Source organism: Nycticebus coucang, chromosome 23 (assembly GCF_027406575.1).
Source record: "Nycticebus coucang isolate mNycCou1 chromosome 23, mNycCou1.pri, whole genome shotgun sequence".
Taxonomy (NCBI): domain Eukaryota; kingdom Metazoa; phylum Chordata; class Mammalia; order Primates; family Lorisidae; genus Nycticebus; species Nycticebus coucang.
In genome coordinates, this window is record NC_069802.1 from 11350296 (window position 1) to 11368237 (window position 17942).

Genomic DNA, 17942 nt, shown 5'->3' on the forward strand with positions numbered 1-17942 from the left:
GTGCCGTGGCATCACACAGCTCACAGCAACCTCTAACTCTTGGGCTTACACGATTCTCTTGCCTCAGCCTCCCGAGCAGCTGGGACTACAGGCGCCCGCCACATGCCCGGCTATTTTTTTCTGTTGTTGCAGTTTGGCCGGGGCTGGGTTTGAACCCGCCACCCTCGGCATATGGGGCCAGCGCCCTACTCACTGAGCCACAGGCGCCGCCCCCAGTTAATGAGATTTTTAAAAACTGTACTCACGTTCTCAGCACATAGATGGAGAAACTGAGCGTGATCAGCACAGCCCTCTGTCATATTCCTTCCTGTCACTCCTTGACGCCCCAGAAGCAACCATTTTCCCAGCTTCCACCGCCATTGATGAGTTCTGCTGTCTTTGACCTTATGTAAATGGCATCATGGAGTGTACTCTTTTGTGTCTGGCTGTGCGTGTGAGATCTGTTCCACGTTGATGTGTGTGGTTCCAGTCATTCATTTTCATTGCTGTACGGTCTAAGAAGTCATCTTGTAAATGTCAATATTTGACCCTCAGGACTGAATTTCAAGCATGCTCTAAGAGAAAAAAAATATAAACTCATCCCCAGAGTAAAATTAACTCCCTTGGCTGAAATCATTTTTATTTTGTTCATTGAGCACTGAGCTCATAACGCATTCTTTTAGACGTTCTTATTTAATTTGAAATTTGCATCTGAGCTACTCTTAACATCGGGATACAGACAGATGAGTTCAAGTCACAAGCCCTTTCCAGTACCGGAGGAATGGAGCCAAGCTGTTCTCTTGCTCCAATTTCGCTTCTTCTACACAAGTAACTACGCTTGAAGATACAGGAAGAACGGCTGCCAGAGACCCATCCTCTGGGGAACTCATCCAGCTTAGCCAGCCAGTCAGTTGTTGGCGTTTGTTCACAGGTGGTAAACAACAGAAAGTACTTGTGATCATTATCTAGACAGTTCTAAGCCTTGCAAACACATACTTACAAAGGCATAGGCCAAGGCTGCTCTCTAATTCCTAAGTGTACGCTCTGTCCCTTCCCCCAGGATGCCTCTCCTAAATAACTTGCCTCCCATCAGATACCTAGGGGATACGGACATTGGACCAAGAGCTCCAAGTCCTCCCTAGACTGCAAACCATCCCGAGTCTTTGCTTGTGTGACAGTAAGATGCAAAGCAGGGCAGGTAGAAGTTGGTGTCACTTTGCCTCTAGGTGACATGCCTGGTCTGGCAGGACATGGTCTTGGCCAGCCTGTGATCTGTTTACTCTGTATTTCAAAAACCAGAGTTTAAAACAGCAGAATATTTTCAGGACTGTAAGATACTTAAGGTTCATTACAATAGCCTGTAAAATCCTCAAAGGACATCTAAATTGGTAGGGGAAAAAACTATTACCATTTGGAACAGGCTTGAGCCCAAAACTACAAAACGAGCCAGGTGAGAAGCAGTGTGGGGCCATGCAGAGAACAGTACCACGTTCCGTGTTGGAAAATTCAAGCGTCTCTTCACATCACAGCGTCATGAGCTATGACACTGGTGTTCTTTAAGAATTTCATAGGCCCTAGGATCTTCACAATCAAAGGTCTATTTTTTTTTTTTTTTTTTTAGAGACAACTCCAACTCCTGGGCTTAGGTGATTGATTCCCTTCCCTCAGCCTCCCGAGTAGCTGGGACTACAGGCAGTTGCCAAAACAGGCAGCCGGCTATTTTTTGTTGTAGTTTGGCTGGGGCCGGGTTCGAACCCACCATCCTTGGTATATGGGGCCAGCGACCTACCCACTGAGCTACAGGCGCTGCTCTAATCCTAGCAATCTGGGAGGCCAAGGTGGGTGGATCCCTTGAGCGCAGGAGTTCAAGACCAGCCTGAGCAAGAGCTGCAAGGTCTGGAGGGACAAGGTCTCTCCTAAAGAGCAAGAGATCCTGTCTCTACTACAAATAGAAAAACTAGCCGGGCATAGTAGCTCCTGCCTATAATCCCAGCACTCTGGGAGGCCGAGGCAGGTGGACAGCCTGAGCTCAGGAGTTCAAGACCAGCCTAAGCCAGAGAAAGACCCCGTCTCTAAAAATAGTCGGGTGTTGGTGGACTCTGCACGGCAGTGCCTAATTGGGGTGCAGCTGCTGCTTGGTCATTAATAATAAAAATAAATTAAAAAATAATAAAAATAGCTGGGTATTGCGGCGGGCTCCTGTAGTCCCAGCAACTGGGAGGCTGAGGCAAGAGAATGGCTTGAGCCCAAGAGTTTGAGGTTGCTGTGAGTTATGATGCCCTGGCACTCTACCAAAGGTGACAAAGTGAGACTCTGTCTCAAAAACATAAAAAAATAAAGATACAAAACTAGCCAGGTGTAGTGGCAGGCACCTGTAGTCCCAGCTACTTGGGAGGCTGAGACAGGAGGATTGCTCAAGCCCAAGAGTTTGAGGTTGGTATGAGCTCTGATGCCACAGCACTCTACCCAGGGCAAAAGAGTGAGACTCTCCCTCCCTCCCCCCAAAAATGACACAATCTAACAATGTATAAAGAAAAAGTCATGCAACTCTCTCTGTCTTTATTAAATCATAACTGTGTACATTAATGCATTTATGGGGTACAAGGTGCTGATTTGATATACAATGTGGAAAGCTTACATCAAACTGTTAACATAACCATCACCTCACTTACTTATTTGTTGTGCTGAGACATTTATACTCTACTCTTTTTTTTTTTTTTGAGACAGAGCCTCAAGCTGTCCCCCTGGATAGAGTGCTGTGGCATCACAGCTCACAGCAACCTCCAGCTCCTGGGCTCAAGCCACTCTCCTGCCTCTGCCTCCCAAGGAGCTGGGACCACAGGTACCCGCCACAACGCCCGGCTATTCTTTGGTTGCAGCTGTCATTGTTGTTTGACAGGCCTGGGCTGGATTCGAACCCTCCACCTCTGGTGTATGTGGCCGCACCCTAGCCACTTGAGCTACCGGTGCCGAGCCACATACACCATTCTATTGGCTTAAATACAACCCACTTGGCAGGGTTAAAGTTTAAGTACATTAGTCACTTTAATACATATCAACACATAGCTTTCCTTAATCCATCTGGATCTTAAGTATGATAAGCTAGAGGGTATAATTTTTGTTTGCTTGCACAGGTAGCCTATTTTGTCAGTATCACCTTTGATGCTGTGAGAAGCTATGAGCTTACTTTTTTTTTTTTTTTTTTTTGTAGAGACAGAGTCTCACTGTACCGCCCTCGGGTAGAGTGCCGTGGCATCACACGGCTCGCAGCAACCTCTAACTCTTGGGCTTACGCGATTCTCTTGCCTCAGCCTCCCGAGCAGCTGGGACTACAGGCGCCCGCCACAACGCCCGGCTATTTTTTTGTTGCAGTTTGGCCGGGGCTGGGTTTGAACCCGCCACCCTTGGCATATGGGGCTGGCGCCCTACTCACTGGCCACAGGTGCCACCCTATGAGCTTACTTTTGAAACACTCCTACAGGGCAGTACCTGTGGCTCAAGGAGTAGGGCGCTGGTCCCATATGCCGGAGGTGGGGGGTTCAAACCCAGCTCCGGGCAAAAACCACACAAAAAAAGAAACACTCCTACATTATTGCTTGCTCTTCCATTCATGCCGTGTTACCAGAACAGAGCAAGCAACATTTTGATGTTTTGAGGGCCACTTCTGAATACAGTAAGGTCCCATAAACACCCAGATCTTTTCCTGGAGTTTCGACTCTGTTGCTCTGATGTATTTATTGGATTTGATGCCAGTATCAAGTAATTTTTTTTCTTAAGCAATTTTAATTATAGTAGCTCTAAAGTTACTTTTAATATCCAGTAAGGTATTTCTTATTATTCTTTTGCATAATTTTTTATTATTTTAAGATAACTTTTTTTTTGAGACAGAGTCTCACTTAGTCACCCTCAGTAGACTGCCATGGTGTCATAGCTCACAGAAACCTCAAACTCTTGGGCGCAAGCAACTCTCTTGCCTCAGCCTTCCAAGTAGCTGGGACTACAGGTACCCACCACAGTGCCCGACTATTTTTTAGAGACAGGTTCTCGCTCTTGCTCAGGCTGGTCTTGAACTCATGAGCTCAGGCAATCTACCTGCCCCGGCTTCCTAAGTGCTGGAATTATAGGCGAGAGCTACTGCGCCTGGCTTAAGATAACTATTGTTCCTGGTGGTGCCTATAGCTCAGTGGGTAGGGCACGGGCCACACACGCTGAGTCTGGCAGGTTCAAACCTGGCCCCAGCCAGCTAAAACAACGATGGCAACTGCAAAAAAACAATAGCCAGGCGTGTGGCGGGCGCCTATAGTCCCAGCTACTTGGGAGGCTGAGGCAAGATAATCACTTGTGCCCAAGAGTTTGAGATTGCTGTGATGCCACAGCACTCTACCCAGGGCACAGCTTGAGACTCTGTCGCAAAAAAAAAAAAAAAAAGGCTCAGCGCCTGTGGCTCAAGCGACTAAGGCGCCAGCCACATACACCTGAGCTGGTGGGTTTGAATCCAGCCCGGGTCCGCCGAACAACAATGACGGCTGCAACCAAAAAACAGCCGGGTGTTGTGGCAGGCGCCTGTAGTCCCAGCTACTTGGAGGTGGAGACAGGAGACTCCCTTGAGTCCAGGAGTTGGAGGTTGCTGTGAGCTGTGATGCCATAGCACTCTACCCAGGGCAACAGCTTGAGGCTCTGTCTCAAAAAAAAAAAAAAAATAATAACTATTGTTTTATTTATATATTTATATATTTATTTATTTATTTATTTATTTTCTGAGACAGAGTCTTACTCTGTCACCCTGGGTAAGTTCCCCAGCACCATAGTTCACACCAACCTCAAACTCTTGGTCTTTAGCAATCCTCCTGCCTGAGGCTCTCAAGTAACTGAGACTACTGGCGCTGAGCTAATTTTTCTATTTGTAGTAGAGATGGGGTCTCTCTCTTGCCCATGGTGGTCTGGAACTACTAAGCTCAAGGGACCCTCCCTCTTCAGCCTCCCAGAGTGCTAGTGTTATAGACATGAGCCACCATGCCTGGCCCCAACTTACTTTTACTAAAAAATCCCGTTAAAGTTTTGAATGAGGAGCTCAGCCCCTGCGGCTCAAGTGGCTAAGGCGCCAGCCACATACACCTGAGCTGGTGGGTTTGAATCCAGCCCGGGCCCGACAAACAACAATGACAGCTGCAACCAAAAAAATAGCCAGGCGTTGTGGAGGGCGCCTGTAGTCCCAGCTACTTGGGAGGCTGAGGCAGGAGAATCGCTTGAGCCCAGGAGTTGGAGGTTGCTGTGAGCTGTGATGCCATGGCATTCTACCCAGGGTGACAGCTTGAGGCTCTGTCTCCAAAAAAAAAAAAAAAAACTCTGTCTCAAGATTTTGAATGAGGGCAGTGGCTCACGTCTGTAATCCTAACACTCTGAGAGGTGCAAGTGGATTGACTGAGCTCACAGGTTCAAGACTAGCCTGAGCCAGAACGAGACCTCTGTCCCTAAAAAGTAGCTGGGCGTTGTGGCAGGCACCTGTAGTCCCAGCTACTCAGGAGGCTGAGACAAGAGAATCTCTTGAGCCCAAGAGTTTGAGGTTGCTGTGAGCTATGACACCACAGTGCTCTAGTGAGAGTGACAAAGTGAGACTCTGTCTCAAAAAAAAAAAAGATTTTGAATGAGACTCCCAATATGTATTTATAGATTTTGAAAAAACTGAAAAATTTATGCTTTTTTAAGTCTTCCACATCATTGATTATTTATCTCCCTATTTAAACAACGTGATCTCTTAAGCCGGTTTTAGAGGATAGGATGGTAAGAATCTTGTGAAGTTACCTCCATGAATATTAAATTTTTGTTGCTGGGTGGCGCCTGTGGCTCAGTGAGTAGGGCGCCGGCCACATATGCCGAGGGTGGCGGGTTCAAACCCAGCCCCGGCCAAACTGCAACAAAAAAATAGCCGGGTGCTGTGGCGGGCACCTGTAGTCCCAGCTACTCGGGAGGCTGAGGCAAGAGAATCGCTTCAGCCCAGGAGCTGGAGGTTGCTGTGAGCTGTGTGATGCCACGGCACTCTACCAAGGGCCATAAAGTGAGACTCTGTCTCTACAAAAAAAAAAAAAAATTTTTGTTGCTATTATAAATGAGATGCTTTCCAAAGTCCATTTCTAGCTATCTGATGCTAGTAAAAAAAAAATTATCTTTTTTTTATTTTTTTTGGCTGGGGCCGGGTTTGAGCCCACCACCTCAGGTATATGGGGCCAGTGCCCTACTCCTTTGAGCCACAGGCACCACCAGTAAAAAAAATTATCAATTTTTTTGTATTTATCATATATCTAAACACCTTATCTAAAGCTCCTATCAAATCTTTTTTTTTTAGAGACAGAGTCTCACTATGTTGCCCTCGGTAGAGAGCCGTGGCATCACAGCTCACAGGAACCTCAAAGTCTTGGGCTCAAGTGATTCTCTTGCCTCAGCCTCTCAAATAGCTGGGACTACAGCTTCTCAAATAGCTGGGACACAACGCCCGGCTATTTCGTTGTTGTTGTTGTAATTGTCATGGTTGTTTGGCAGGCCCAGGGCCGGGTTCAAACCCACAAGTCCTGGCTAGGTGCCTGTGGCTCAACCAGCCACATACACCTGAGCTGGCGGGTTCGAATCCAGCCTTGGCCTGCCAAACAGCAATGACGGATGCAACCAAAAAATAGCCGGGCATAGTGGCGTAGTGGCGGGCGCCTATAGTCCCAGCTACCTGGGAGGCAGAGACAGGAGAATCACTTGAGCCCAGGAGTTAGAGGTTGCTGTGAGCTGTGATGCCACAGCCCTCTACCCAGGGCGACAGCTTGAGGCTCTGTCTCAAAAAAATAAAATAAAAAATAATAATAATAAATGAATAAATTAAAAAAGATTAAAAAAAATACAAAAAACTCCCTACCAGGGTGGCGCCTGTGGCTCAGTGAGTAGAGCGCCGGCCCCATATACCGAGGGTGGTGGGTTCAAACCCAGCCCTGGCTGAACTAGCTGGGCGTTGTGGCAGGCGCCTGTAGTCCCAGCTGCTCGGGAGGCTGAGGCAGGAGAATCCTGGAACCTCAAGAGCTGGAGGTTGCTGTGAGTCCTGTGACATCATGGCACTCTACCAAGGGCGGTAAAGTGAGACTCTCTCTACAAAAAAAAAAAAAAAAAACACCAGTCCCATTGTAGGTGGCCAGTGCCCTAACTGCTGACCTATAGGCGCTGAGCCCAAATCTAGTATTTTTTTAGTCTCTTGGGTATGCTAAGTGCCTAGTCATAATCACCTGAAAATATAGCAGTTTCACCACTTTTGAATTTTTTTTTTTTTTTTTGCAGTTTTTTGGCCAGGGCTGGGTTTGAACCCACCACCTCCGGTATATGGAGCCAGCACCCTACTCCTTGAACCACAGGCGCCACCCACCACTTTTGATTTTTACAACTATTATTCACTTTTTTCACCTTATTGTATTACCTAGTACCTTCAAATCAATGCAAATAATTACAGTCCTGCTTTTTTTTTTTTTTGTAGAGACAGAGTCTCACTTTATCACCCTCGGTAGAATGCCATGGCATCACACAGCTCACAGCAACCTCCAACTCCTGGGTTTACGCGATTCTCTTGCCTCAGCCTCCCGAGTAGCTGGGACTACAGGCGCCCGCCACAATGCCCAGCTATTTTTTGTTGCAGTTTGGCCGGGGCTGGGTTTGAACCCGCCACCCTCGGTATATGGGGCCGGCACTCTACTCACTGAGCCACAGGCGCCGCCCTACAGTCCTGCTTTATTCCTAATTTAAAACAAAATAACTTCATCATTTGATTGCTTATTATATTTGCTAAAAGAATTTGATAATCTCTTCATGTTTAAGTAGAATTCCCTATCTCACTACTTTGCTTACAGTTTTATCAAGAATGGCATTTAATTTCACAAAATTATACTGTATTATGGCATCTAATGATTTAATCCTGTGATTTTTTCCTCTTTTAATTTGTTAACTTGAAGATTTTCTGACATTAAAATAGCTTTATTTAGAAAATCCTACTTATTCATGGTGTATCTTTCATTTTATACAGTGCTAGATTTAGTAAACTGATGTTTTAGTTAGAACTTTTTGTATCTATATTAGTGAAATCAACATATAATTATCAGATTATCCAGGGTTTATGAAATGAGTGAATTGTCCTTTCTTTTCCTATGGCCTGACGATATTTAAATAATAAAGACATTTTCACTTAATAATAATTTAAAGAGGAATGATTAGATATTATTAGAAAAGACACTATTCTTTTTTTTTTTTGGTGAGACAGAGTTTCACTTTATGGCCCTCGGTAGAGTGCCGTGGCATCACACAGCTCACAGCAACCGCCAACTCCTGGGCTATTCTCCTGCCTTAGCCTTCCGAATAGCTGGGACTACAGGCGCCCGCCACAACGCCCGGCTGTTTTTTGGTTGCAGTTTGGCCGGGGCCAGGTTTGAACCCGCCACCCTTGGTATATGGGGCCAGCGCCCTGCTCACTGACCCACAGGCGCCACCCAGAAAAGATACTATTCCTTTTTTTTCTGAACCCCATAGGCACCCCAGAAGATATTATTCTCTTTTTTTGTTTTGTGTTTTGTTTTGTTTTGTTTTGTAGAGACAGAGTCTCACTGTACCACCCTCGGGTAGAGTGCCGTGGCGTCACACGGCTCACAGCAACCTCTAACTCTTGGGCTTACGCGATTCTCTTGCCTCAGCCTCCGGAGCAGCTAGGACTACAGGCACCCGCCAAAACACCCGGGTATTTTTTTGTTGCAGTTTGGCCAGGGCTGGGTTTGAACCCGCCACCCTCGGTATATGGGACCAGCGCCCTACTCACTGAGCCACAGGCACGGCCCTTGTTTTGTGTTTTTGACACAGAGCCTCAAGCTGCCACCCTGGGTGGAGTGCTGTGGCATCACAGCTCACAGCAACCTCCAACTCCTGGGCTTAAGCAATTCTCCTGCCTCTGCCTTCCAAGTAGCTGGGACTACAGGCACCTGCCACAACACCCGGCTATTTTTTGGTTGCAGCCATCATTGTTGTTTGGCAGGCCTGGGCTGGATTCGAACCCACCAGCTCAGGTGTATGTGGCTGGCACTTTAGCCGCTTGAGCCACAAGCGCTGAGCCAGAAGATATTATTCTCATATGCCATTTAAGTATGCCAAGGAGCTGATGTTCAGAAATGTATGTAAGTTGATTAAAATCAGGTAACCAGGGCGGCACCCCCATATACCAAGGGTGTTGGGTTAAAACCCAGCCCTGGCCAAACCACAACAAAAAAATAGCCAGGCGATGGTGGTGCCTGTGGCTCAAAGGAGTAGGGCGCTAGCCCCATATGCCGGAGGTGGCGGGTTCAAAGCCAGCCCCTGCCAAAAACTGCAAAAAAAAATAGCCAGGCGTTGTGGCAGGTGCCTATAGTCCCAGCTACTTGGGAGGCTGAGGCAAGAGAATCGCCTAGGCTTGGGAGTTGGAGGTTGCTGTGAGCTGAGAGGCCACAGGACTCTACTGAGGGTGACAAAGTGACACTCTGTCTCTACAAAAATTCAGGTAACCATTATGGGGCAAAGCTGGGGGTAGGAAATTGTCCCGGTCCGCGGGGAATTCAACGGGGACCTGGGAAACAAAGGGGTCAGTCGAATGAGGGGACAAGAGACATGAAAGAATGAGAGCAAGTCAAGAGTCTGATCAAGCTCCGCCGAGTTTATTTTTCAGCTGGACTTATAAGCACACAAACGAGGAAGTAACTAAGGGCTGTTCCTAGCAGGGCGGGGAGGGGGCTAGTTTCTGGAAAATTACTAGGAGAAGGTCCCTAAGGTGGGGGGTGCATTTTTGAAGAGATACGCAAGCGGAAAGTACCGTTGCTATTATGGTTGAATTCCTGAGAGTAGTTTGCTCGTAAAACTGCAAATCAAGCAGGCTAGCAAGGGACATTTTTGCGAGATGTTTTGGCTCCCGGCAGGACACTGTGCTTCCAGTTTCAGGTATGGTGCTGGGTGGGCTATTTACTTCATCTGTCTGGGGAAGATCCTGGAACCCTGACCTAAACAAAGGTGAGCAGAAATCCCACAGCAGGACCAAGGGAAGAAAGACGCCCTTTGGAGAACACACAACAGGGGAGTCACAAGCTTTGCGAAGAAAAACTATGGACACCGGGAAGATACAAGTACAGAATGATCACTCTGGCAGCTGATGCTTTAAAATGGGATGGCTTCTCTTGTATTTACCTGGATGAATCTGGAGAACATCCTTCTTAGTAAAGTATCATGAGAATGGAAAAACAAGTATCCAATGTACTCAATGCTAATGTGAAACCAGTAGATGAACAATGACAAGGGGCAGCACCTGTGGCTCAAGCGGCTAAGGCGCCAGCCACATACACCTGAAGTGGCGGGTTCGAATCCAGCCCTGGCCTGCCAAATAACAGTGACGGCTGCAACCAAAAAATAGCTGGGCGTTGTGGCAGGCGCCTGTAGTCCCAGCGACTTGGGAGGCGGAGGCAGGAGAATCGCTGGAGCCCAGGAGTTGGAGGTTGCTGTGAGCTGTGATGCCACTGCACTCTACCCGGGGTGACAGCTTGAGGCTCTGTCTCAAAAAAAAGATTGTATCTGGAGGGTAATGAACCACTCCGTAAACCTCTTTGAATTATGTTCCTGGGCTTCCCTTACAGCATTTGTCACTCTTATTGAAATTGTTTTACTTATTTGTGCCACTGTTCTTTGCCTGCTGGCCCCCCTCCCCACCGGAATGGTAGCAACGTATGAGCAGGTGCCATAGCGTATGACTGCTTTATCTACAGGCAGGAACAGAGTGAAAAGACATTCACAACATATTTGTTCTATGATTGAAAAAAATAAATACCGTATACCATTTATACCTAAAATTATCCTTCGGGTGGTGCCTGTGCCTCAGAGAGTAGGATGCCAGCCCCATATACCAAGGGTGGTGAGTTCAAACCCAGCCCTGGCCAAACTGCAACAACAACAACAAAAAATAAATAAATAAATAAATAAAATTATCCTTCAATGCTTGTATCCTATGTAGAAAAGACACCATCTTTCTCTCCAGGATGGTGGTCCCATTGCACACAGGTTAGTAACCACACTGTTAGCTGTACGTTCAAGTCTGAGCTCTCCATATTAATCTTATAAATCACTTTAGTTGACAGTGACATTCTTTTTAAAGGCAAATCAGCGTGAACTTCCAATATCCCAAATTAGATCAAGCAAACAAGTTCAAATGAGTTGGCCGTTAATTACTCACCACCACTGGCCTAAGTTTGAAACAACCATATCTCATTTTTCACCAGACTGACATCCTGAAAGGCACCATTTGTCAGAGACCTCCCTTGTATATTTTTCTTTTTTCCTCCAATTGTTTCACTGAATTAACAAAAGTAATATTAAATAAGTTGCTAAATACAGATATTAGTTCATTTGTAGCTAATTATTATAGGTAAATGGTGCAGCAAATGAAGCCCCCTCTACCCTCCCTCTTGGCCTTTTTTTTTAAAGCTTTTGTGATGTTCTTCAGGTAAGTCCCATGCATAATGTAAGAGAGGCAATGTTGTTTGCATAATAAGCTATTTTCTACCACAGAAGCAGAAACATTTTATCGCTATAGAGAAAGCTCAAATTATGAATACATTTTCATATAAGTTGATTTATGTGAAAATTACAAATAAATGCCGAGCCAAGCTGCAAGTGAATTGTTTGTTCCCATTTCAAGAAGTGGTATTATTTGAAATTAAAAAAGAAAACAACCTCACCGCATCCTGCTAAGAGAAATATTTTTAATGTTATTCAGACTGAAGCACATACCATGGGGTCCAGGAAGGAAAAGCCTCACTTGGTCTGGCAGGGGGACTTGAGGTTGCGAAAATTAACACAAACTCGTCCGCTGATTTCTGAAACCATCTTGTCTATGTTTTTTACTTACTTCAACTTGGACTACACAGATTCTCAGCAAACTCTATAATTATTTCTTTCAGTAGTGGAAGGAAGTTGAAAGAATAGATGGCTGCCCATTATCACCCCTCACAAGTAAAAGCTAAATGTGTGTTGAAGACATGAAAATGGTTTTGCACAGGACTTAAAGCTTCTCAGACACCTGCAAAGCTCTCTCAATGTGGGGTGCGCATTTCTAATTCCAGGCAGAATCACTGGGAATAGAAAGGCAGCTTGCTAGACGTCCCCAGGGACACTCTTTAGCACCCAGGTGGCTGATCTATAACAAGGATGTCCAGATGGCCACAAAGCTTTGGCCAATATCTAAGATAGGGAGAAGCTGGTTTTAGGGAAAGGAGTTAGTGCCACCTTGGACAATCTATACAGTCACATAAATGCAATCTATTTAGCCATTTACACAGCAAATTTCTTTTAGTAGAGATGGGGGTCGCACTCTCGCTCAGGCTGGTCTATTGGAGATCACCCAGAGCTGGGCATGATCACAGCTGTTACTACAGACTTCTCTTGCCCACTGATGCCTGAACTGCTGCTTGCTAATCTCCTATCTTTCAAATTCTTGGTTTTAATAATGATTTCTATCCCCATCTTAACATTTTTAGCCCCTCACAAGTCCCAGACTACCTTATGGACTTTGGGGTCTTGTTCAGCTTTCTCTCTGCATGTTCCCCAGAATCTGGTGATGCTTAAAGCCTCGAGGGAGACGTCTGTCTAGTCCCTGCCCATGTTGGGAAGCCCCGAGAGCACCATGAGCACCTCTTTCTCCCCCCATAGCACAGGGCCTCTTGACTAGTGCAGGTAGATAATATGAATACCTGTCTCAAAGTCATTGTCAGTTCACTGACCTGTCAAGACATGTTGCACACGTGGGCCCTTTTTTTTTTTTGCAAGTCTTCTCTGTTGTTTGTTTTTTTTTGGTAGGGACAGTCTCACTTTGTCACCTTCCGTAGAGTGTCATGGCGTCATAGCTCACAGCAACCTCCAACTCCTGGACTTAGGCGATTCTCTTGCCTCAGCTTCCTGAGTAGCTGGGACCACAGGCACCTGCCACAATGCCCAGCTCTTTTCTTTTTTCTTTTTTTTGAGACAGAGGCTCAAGCTGTCACCCTGGGTAGAGTGCTGGGGCATCACAGCTCACAGCAACCTCCAACTCCTGGGCTCAAGCGATTCTCCTGCCTCGGCCTCCCAAGTACCTGGGATTACAAGCGCCCACCACAACGCCCAGCTATTTTTTGGTTGGAGCCGTCATTGTTGTTTGGCGGGCGGGGTTGGATTCAAACCCGCCAGCTCAGGCCTATGTGGCTGGCGCCTTAGCGGCTTGAGCCACAGGCGCTGAGCCAGAAGAGGCTTTTAAAGGGCAAATACTGTATGATTCCTCCTATATGCGATTTCCAGAGTAGACATATTCACAGAGACAGAGAAAAGAATGGTGGTTCTGGCCAGCGCTGGGGAAGAGGGAAACGGAGAGTTATTTGTTAGAATTTTTTTGTTGTTGTTGAGACAGGGTCCCACCCTATGCCCCTGAGCAGAGTGCAGTGGGCGTGGTAGCTCACCACAACCTCAGACTCGGGCTGCGGGCACCCCGCTGCCTCAGCCTCCGGAAGCCTCTGGGATTTCAGGCGCTCGCCACAGCGCCCGGCTGGGTTTTTCCATTTTTTTAGGAGTCAGGGTCTCACTCTCGCTCAGACGAGTCTCGAACTCCTGAGCTCGAGCAATTCTCCCTCCTCAGCCTCCCACAGTGCTGGGATTACAGGCGTGAGCCACCGCGCCCGGCGTTAGAATTTTTTTTTTTTTGTGGTTTTTTGGCCAGGGCTGGGTTTGAACCCACCACCTCCGGCATATGGGACCGGCGCCCTACTCCTTGAGCTACAGGAGCCACCCAGAATTTTTTTTTTTAATTATTTTTGTTGGGGATTCATTGAGGGTACAAAGAACCAGGTTACACTGATTGGGAGAGTTATTGTTTTCCTTTTTAAGAGACAGAGTCTCACTTTGTCTTCCTCGGTAGAGTGCTGTGGCATCACAGCTCACAGCAACCTCCAGCTCTTGGGCTTAGGCGATTCTCTTGCCTCAGCCTCCCGAGTAGCTGGGACTACAGGCATCTGCCACAATGCCTGGCTATTTATTTTTTTGTTGTTGTTGTTTTTGCTGTTTTGGGCCGGGGCTGGGTTTGAACCCGCCACCTCCGGCATGTGGGGCCAGTGCCCTACTCCTTTGAGCCACAGGCGCCACCCTGCTCAGCTATTTTTTTTTTACTGCAGTTTGGCCGGAGCCGGTTTTGAACCCTATACCCTAGGTATATGGGGCCTGCGCCCTACTCACTGAGCCACAGGCGCCACCTAGGAGAGTTATTTCTTAATAGGTATAGAGTTTCAGTTTTGCAAAATGAAAAGTTCTGTGGAAGGATGGTGGTGACAGTCACACAACGTGAATGCTCTCAATGTCACTAAACTGTATTCTTTTTTTTTTTTTTTGTAGAGACAGAGTTTCACTTTATGGCCCTCGGTAGAGTGCCATGGCATCACACAGCTCACAGCAACCTCCAACTCCTGGGCTTAAACGATTCTCCTGCCTCAGCCTCCCGAGTAGCTGGGACTACAGGAGCCAGCCACAATACCCAGCTATTTTTTGGTTGCAGTTCAGCCAGGGCTGGGTTTGAACCCGCCACCCTCGGTATATGGGGCTGGCACCTTACCAACTGAGCCACAGGCACCGCCCTAAACTGTATTCTTAAAAATGGTTAATATGGTAAATTTTATGTTATGTATATTTTACCACATACCAACAATGATAACAATAAGGGAGATTTAGTGGGCCACATTTTAACAGGGTAAAAATATACCTCTTAAAAATGTCAGATTTAAAAATTTTAGTAGAATGAGTATTGAATCATTGATGTAACCCTATTAACACCTACTACATGCCTTGTACTCTGCTAGATTCTAGAGATGAATAATGATCACAAGAGACAGACGCGAGCTCTGCCGGCATGGAGCTGAGAGCCAGAGGGAAGAGAGGGTTACAAAGAAGCCCATTACAGTTTGATGAGGGTTTTGAAGGAAAAGTGAAGGCTTTTTTTTTTTGAGACAGAGTCTCACTCTGTCACCCTGGGTCGATTGCTGTGGCATCCTAGCTCACAGCAACCTCAAACTCTCGAGCTCCAGAGATGCCCTTTGTCCCAACCTGCGGGACAGCAACGGGGGGCACAGGAACCACCTAAAGGAGAAAAACAAACAAGGGGCACGAGAAAGGGAGACAAGACAGTTTTCTGATCAAGTCTCAAATTTTATTGAAAAAACTTGTGCCTTACAAGCATTACGGGGAAGGTGGGTGGGTCTTGTTGGGAGGTTCAGAGGAGTTGTTAACTGGGAATTGGCTAGAGTAAGTAAGATGGGGCATAAGGTGATTGGTTGGCTAGTTGCCAGGTAAAGTTACCGGGAAAAGGTAAAACTGTTTTTTACTTGAAGAGGAAGTAAGGCCGAGCTGTACCTTATATGGCTTCCGATAGCCCTTGCCTCAGCCTCCCTGGTAGCTGAAACTATAGGCCCCCAGCATGACGCCTGGCTAATTTTTCTATTTTTAGTAGAGCAGGGGAGGGGAGGGGGTCTCACTCTTCTTGCTCAGGCTGATCTTGCACTCCTGAGCTCAAGCAATCCACCCTCCACCCACCTCAGCTTCCTAGAGTGCTAGGATTGTGGGCATGAGTCACTGTGCCTGGCTGGAAAGTGAAGGCTTTACAGGACCATCATTTTCCTATCAAGATCTGCAGGATGGGAAAAGGCTTTCCTGAGGAAGGGGCATTTAGGCATTTAAATCTTATTTAAAAAAAAAAATTACTGGGCCTTTAAAGAATTTCGTTATTCCCTCTATGCTTTGGAAAGAAAAGAAATAACAGGAGATTAAAATGCCCTCCTTTTATCACTGACCTTGGCTACTGTCTAGGCGTACTCCCTAAAACTTGCAAGATGAAGGAGAGGTTAGTAAACAAGAAAGTTCTGTGTGATACTCAAGCTCAGATTTCTCCATGTACCATCTCCCGTGGTGGACTTCTTGGTTTCTGTAATGCTTGTCATCAGGCAGTTTTCTAGAGACCAGACTCACACAGACCACAGCTATCTTTCTTTTAATTCAATGCCATGCCAGGCCCAGTGGCTCACGCCTGTAATCTCAACACTTTGGAAAGCTGAGGTGGGCGGATTCCCTGAGCTCACAGGTTCTAGATCAGCCTGAGCTACAGGGAGACCCCAACTCTAAAAATAGCCGGGCGTTGTGGCAGGCACCTGTATTCCCAGCTACTTGGGAGGCTGAGGCAAGAGAATCGCTTGAGCCCAGAAGTTTGGGATTGGGATTGCTGTGATCTGTGATGTCACAGCACTCTACTGAGAGCAACAAACTGAGACTCTGTGTCAAAAAAAAAAAAAAAGGCTGGCCCCTGTGGCTCAAAGGAGTAGGGCGCCAGCCCCATATACAGGAAGTGGCAGGTTCAAACCTGGCCGCTAAAAACTGCAATTAAAAAAAAAATATTCAGGCTGGTGTGGTGGCTCACACCTGTAGTCTCAGCGCTGTGGGAGGCCCGGGGCGGGGTGGGGGTGGGGCGGATTTCCTCAGCTCGGAAGTTCAAGGCCAGTATGAGCAGGAGTGAGCCGGAGTGAAACCCCAGCTCTACAAAGAAAAAAAAAAAAAAGCGGGCGCCTGTAATCCCAGCTACTTGGAAGGCAAAGGGCAAGATAATTGCTAAAGGAAGAAAGGAAAAAAAAGAAAATTGAACAAAAAAAAAACAACTTCAAACTAAGAAGAGTGAAAGCCAGCTGAAATTCAAAGAAAAAAAAATTCAATGCCAAATACCAAAGGGAGTAAGCCTAGATACTTAGGCTAGATACCTAGATACCTAGCCCAAGGTCAGTGATAAAAGGAGGACATTTTAATCTCTTGTTTTACTTTTTCTTTCCAAAGCATATAAAGAATAACAAAATTCTCTAAAGGCCCAGTAATTTTGTTGTTGTTGTTGTTGTTTCTTTTGCAGTTTTTGGTTGGCCGGGTCTGGGTTTGAACCCACCACCTCTGGCATATGGGTCTGGTGCCCTACCCCTTTGAGTCACAGGCGCCGCCCTAATTTTTTTTTTTTTTTTTAAATAAGATTGGAAGAAATTCCAAAAAGGCAAAATGGTTTTTAGCCTAAAGTTTGTCATTAGAATTTCAGTAACAGGAGGCGGCGCCTGTGGCTCAGTTGGTAAGGCGCCGGCCCCATATACGGAGGGTGGTGGGTTCAAACCCGGCCCCGGCCAAACTGCAACCAAAAAATAGCCGGGCGTTGTGGCGGGCACCTGTAGTCCCAGCTTCTCGGGAGGCTGAGGCAAGAGAATCGCTTAAGTCCGGGAGCTGGAGGTTGCTGTGAGCTGTGTAAGGCCACGGCACTCTACCCGAGGGCCATAAAGTGAGACTCTGTCTCTACAAAAAAAAAAAGAATTTCAGTAACAGTTGCATATTTTCCTCTAGGTTTCCAGATCCTCATTTCTACCAATCATACAGTTGATCTTAGACTTACAGAAGTTTTCTCACTTACTCATAGTAGTATGATAAAAAAAAAAAAAAAAAAGAAGGGGCAGCACCTGTGGCTCAAAGAGTAGGGCACTGGCCCCATTTGCCAGAGGTGGCGGGTTCGAACCCAGCCCCAGACATAAACTGCAAAAAAAAAAAAAAAAGAAAAAGAAAGAAAAGGAAGACTTACAGAAAATTTCCATCATCTTTAATGTCTGTTACCCACCAAAATGTATAAGTTTGGAAGCAATATCTCCCTCCCTCAAAATATACAACAAACACACGTGTATATACACACATGCACACACACAATTTCCACTCTTTATTAGATTATAGGCTATACAAAGGCAGGGCCCAGTTTCGTATTATTCCTAATGCATAGGAATAGTCTCAGTGGTGATTGATCATCATAGGTGATTGATAAATATTTTCTTTTCTTTTTTTTTTTTGAGACGAAGCCTCATGCTGTC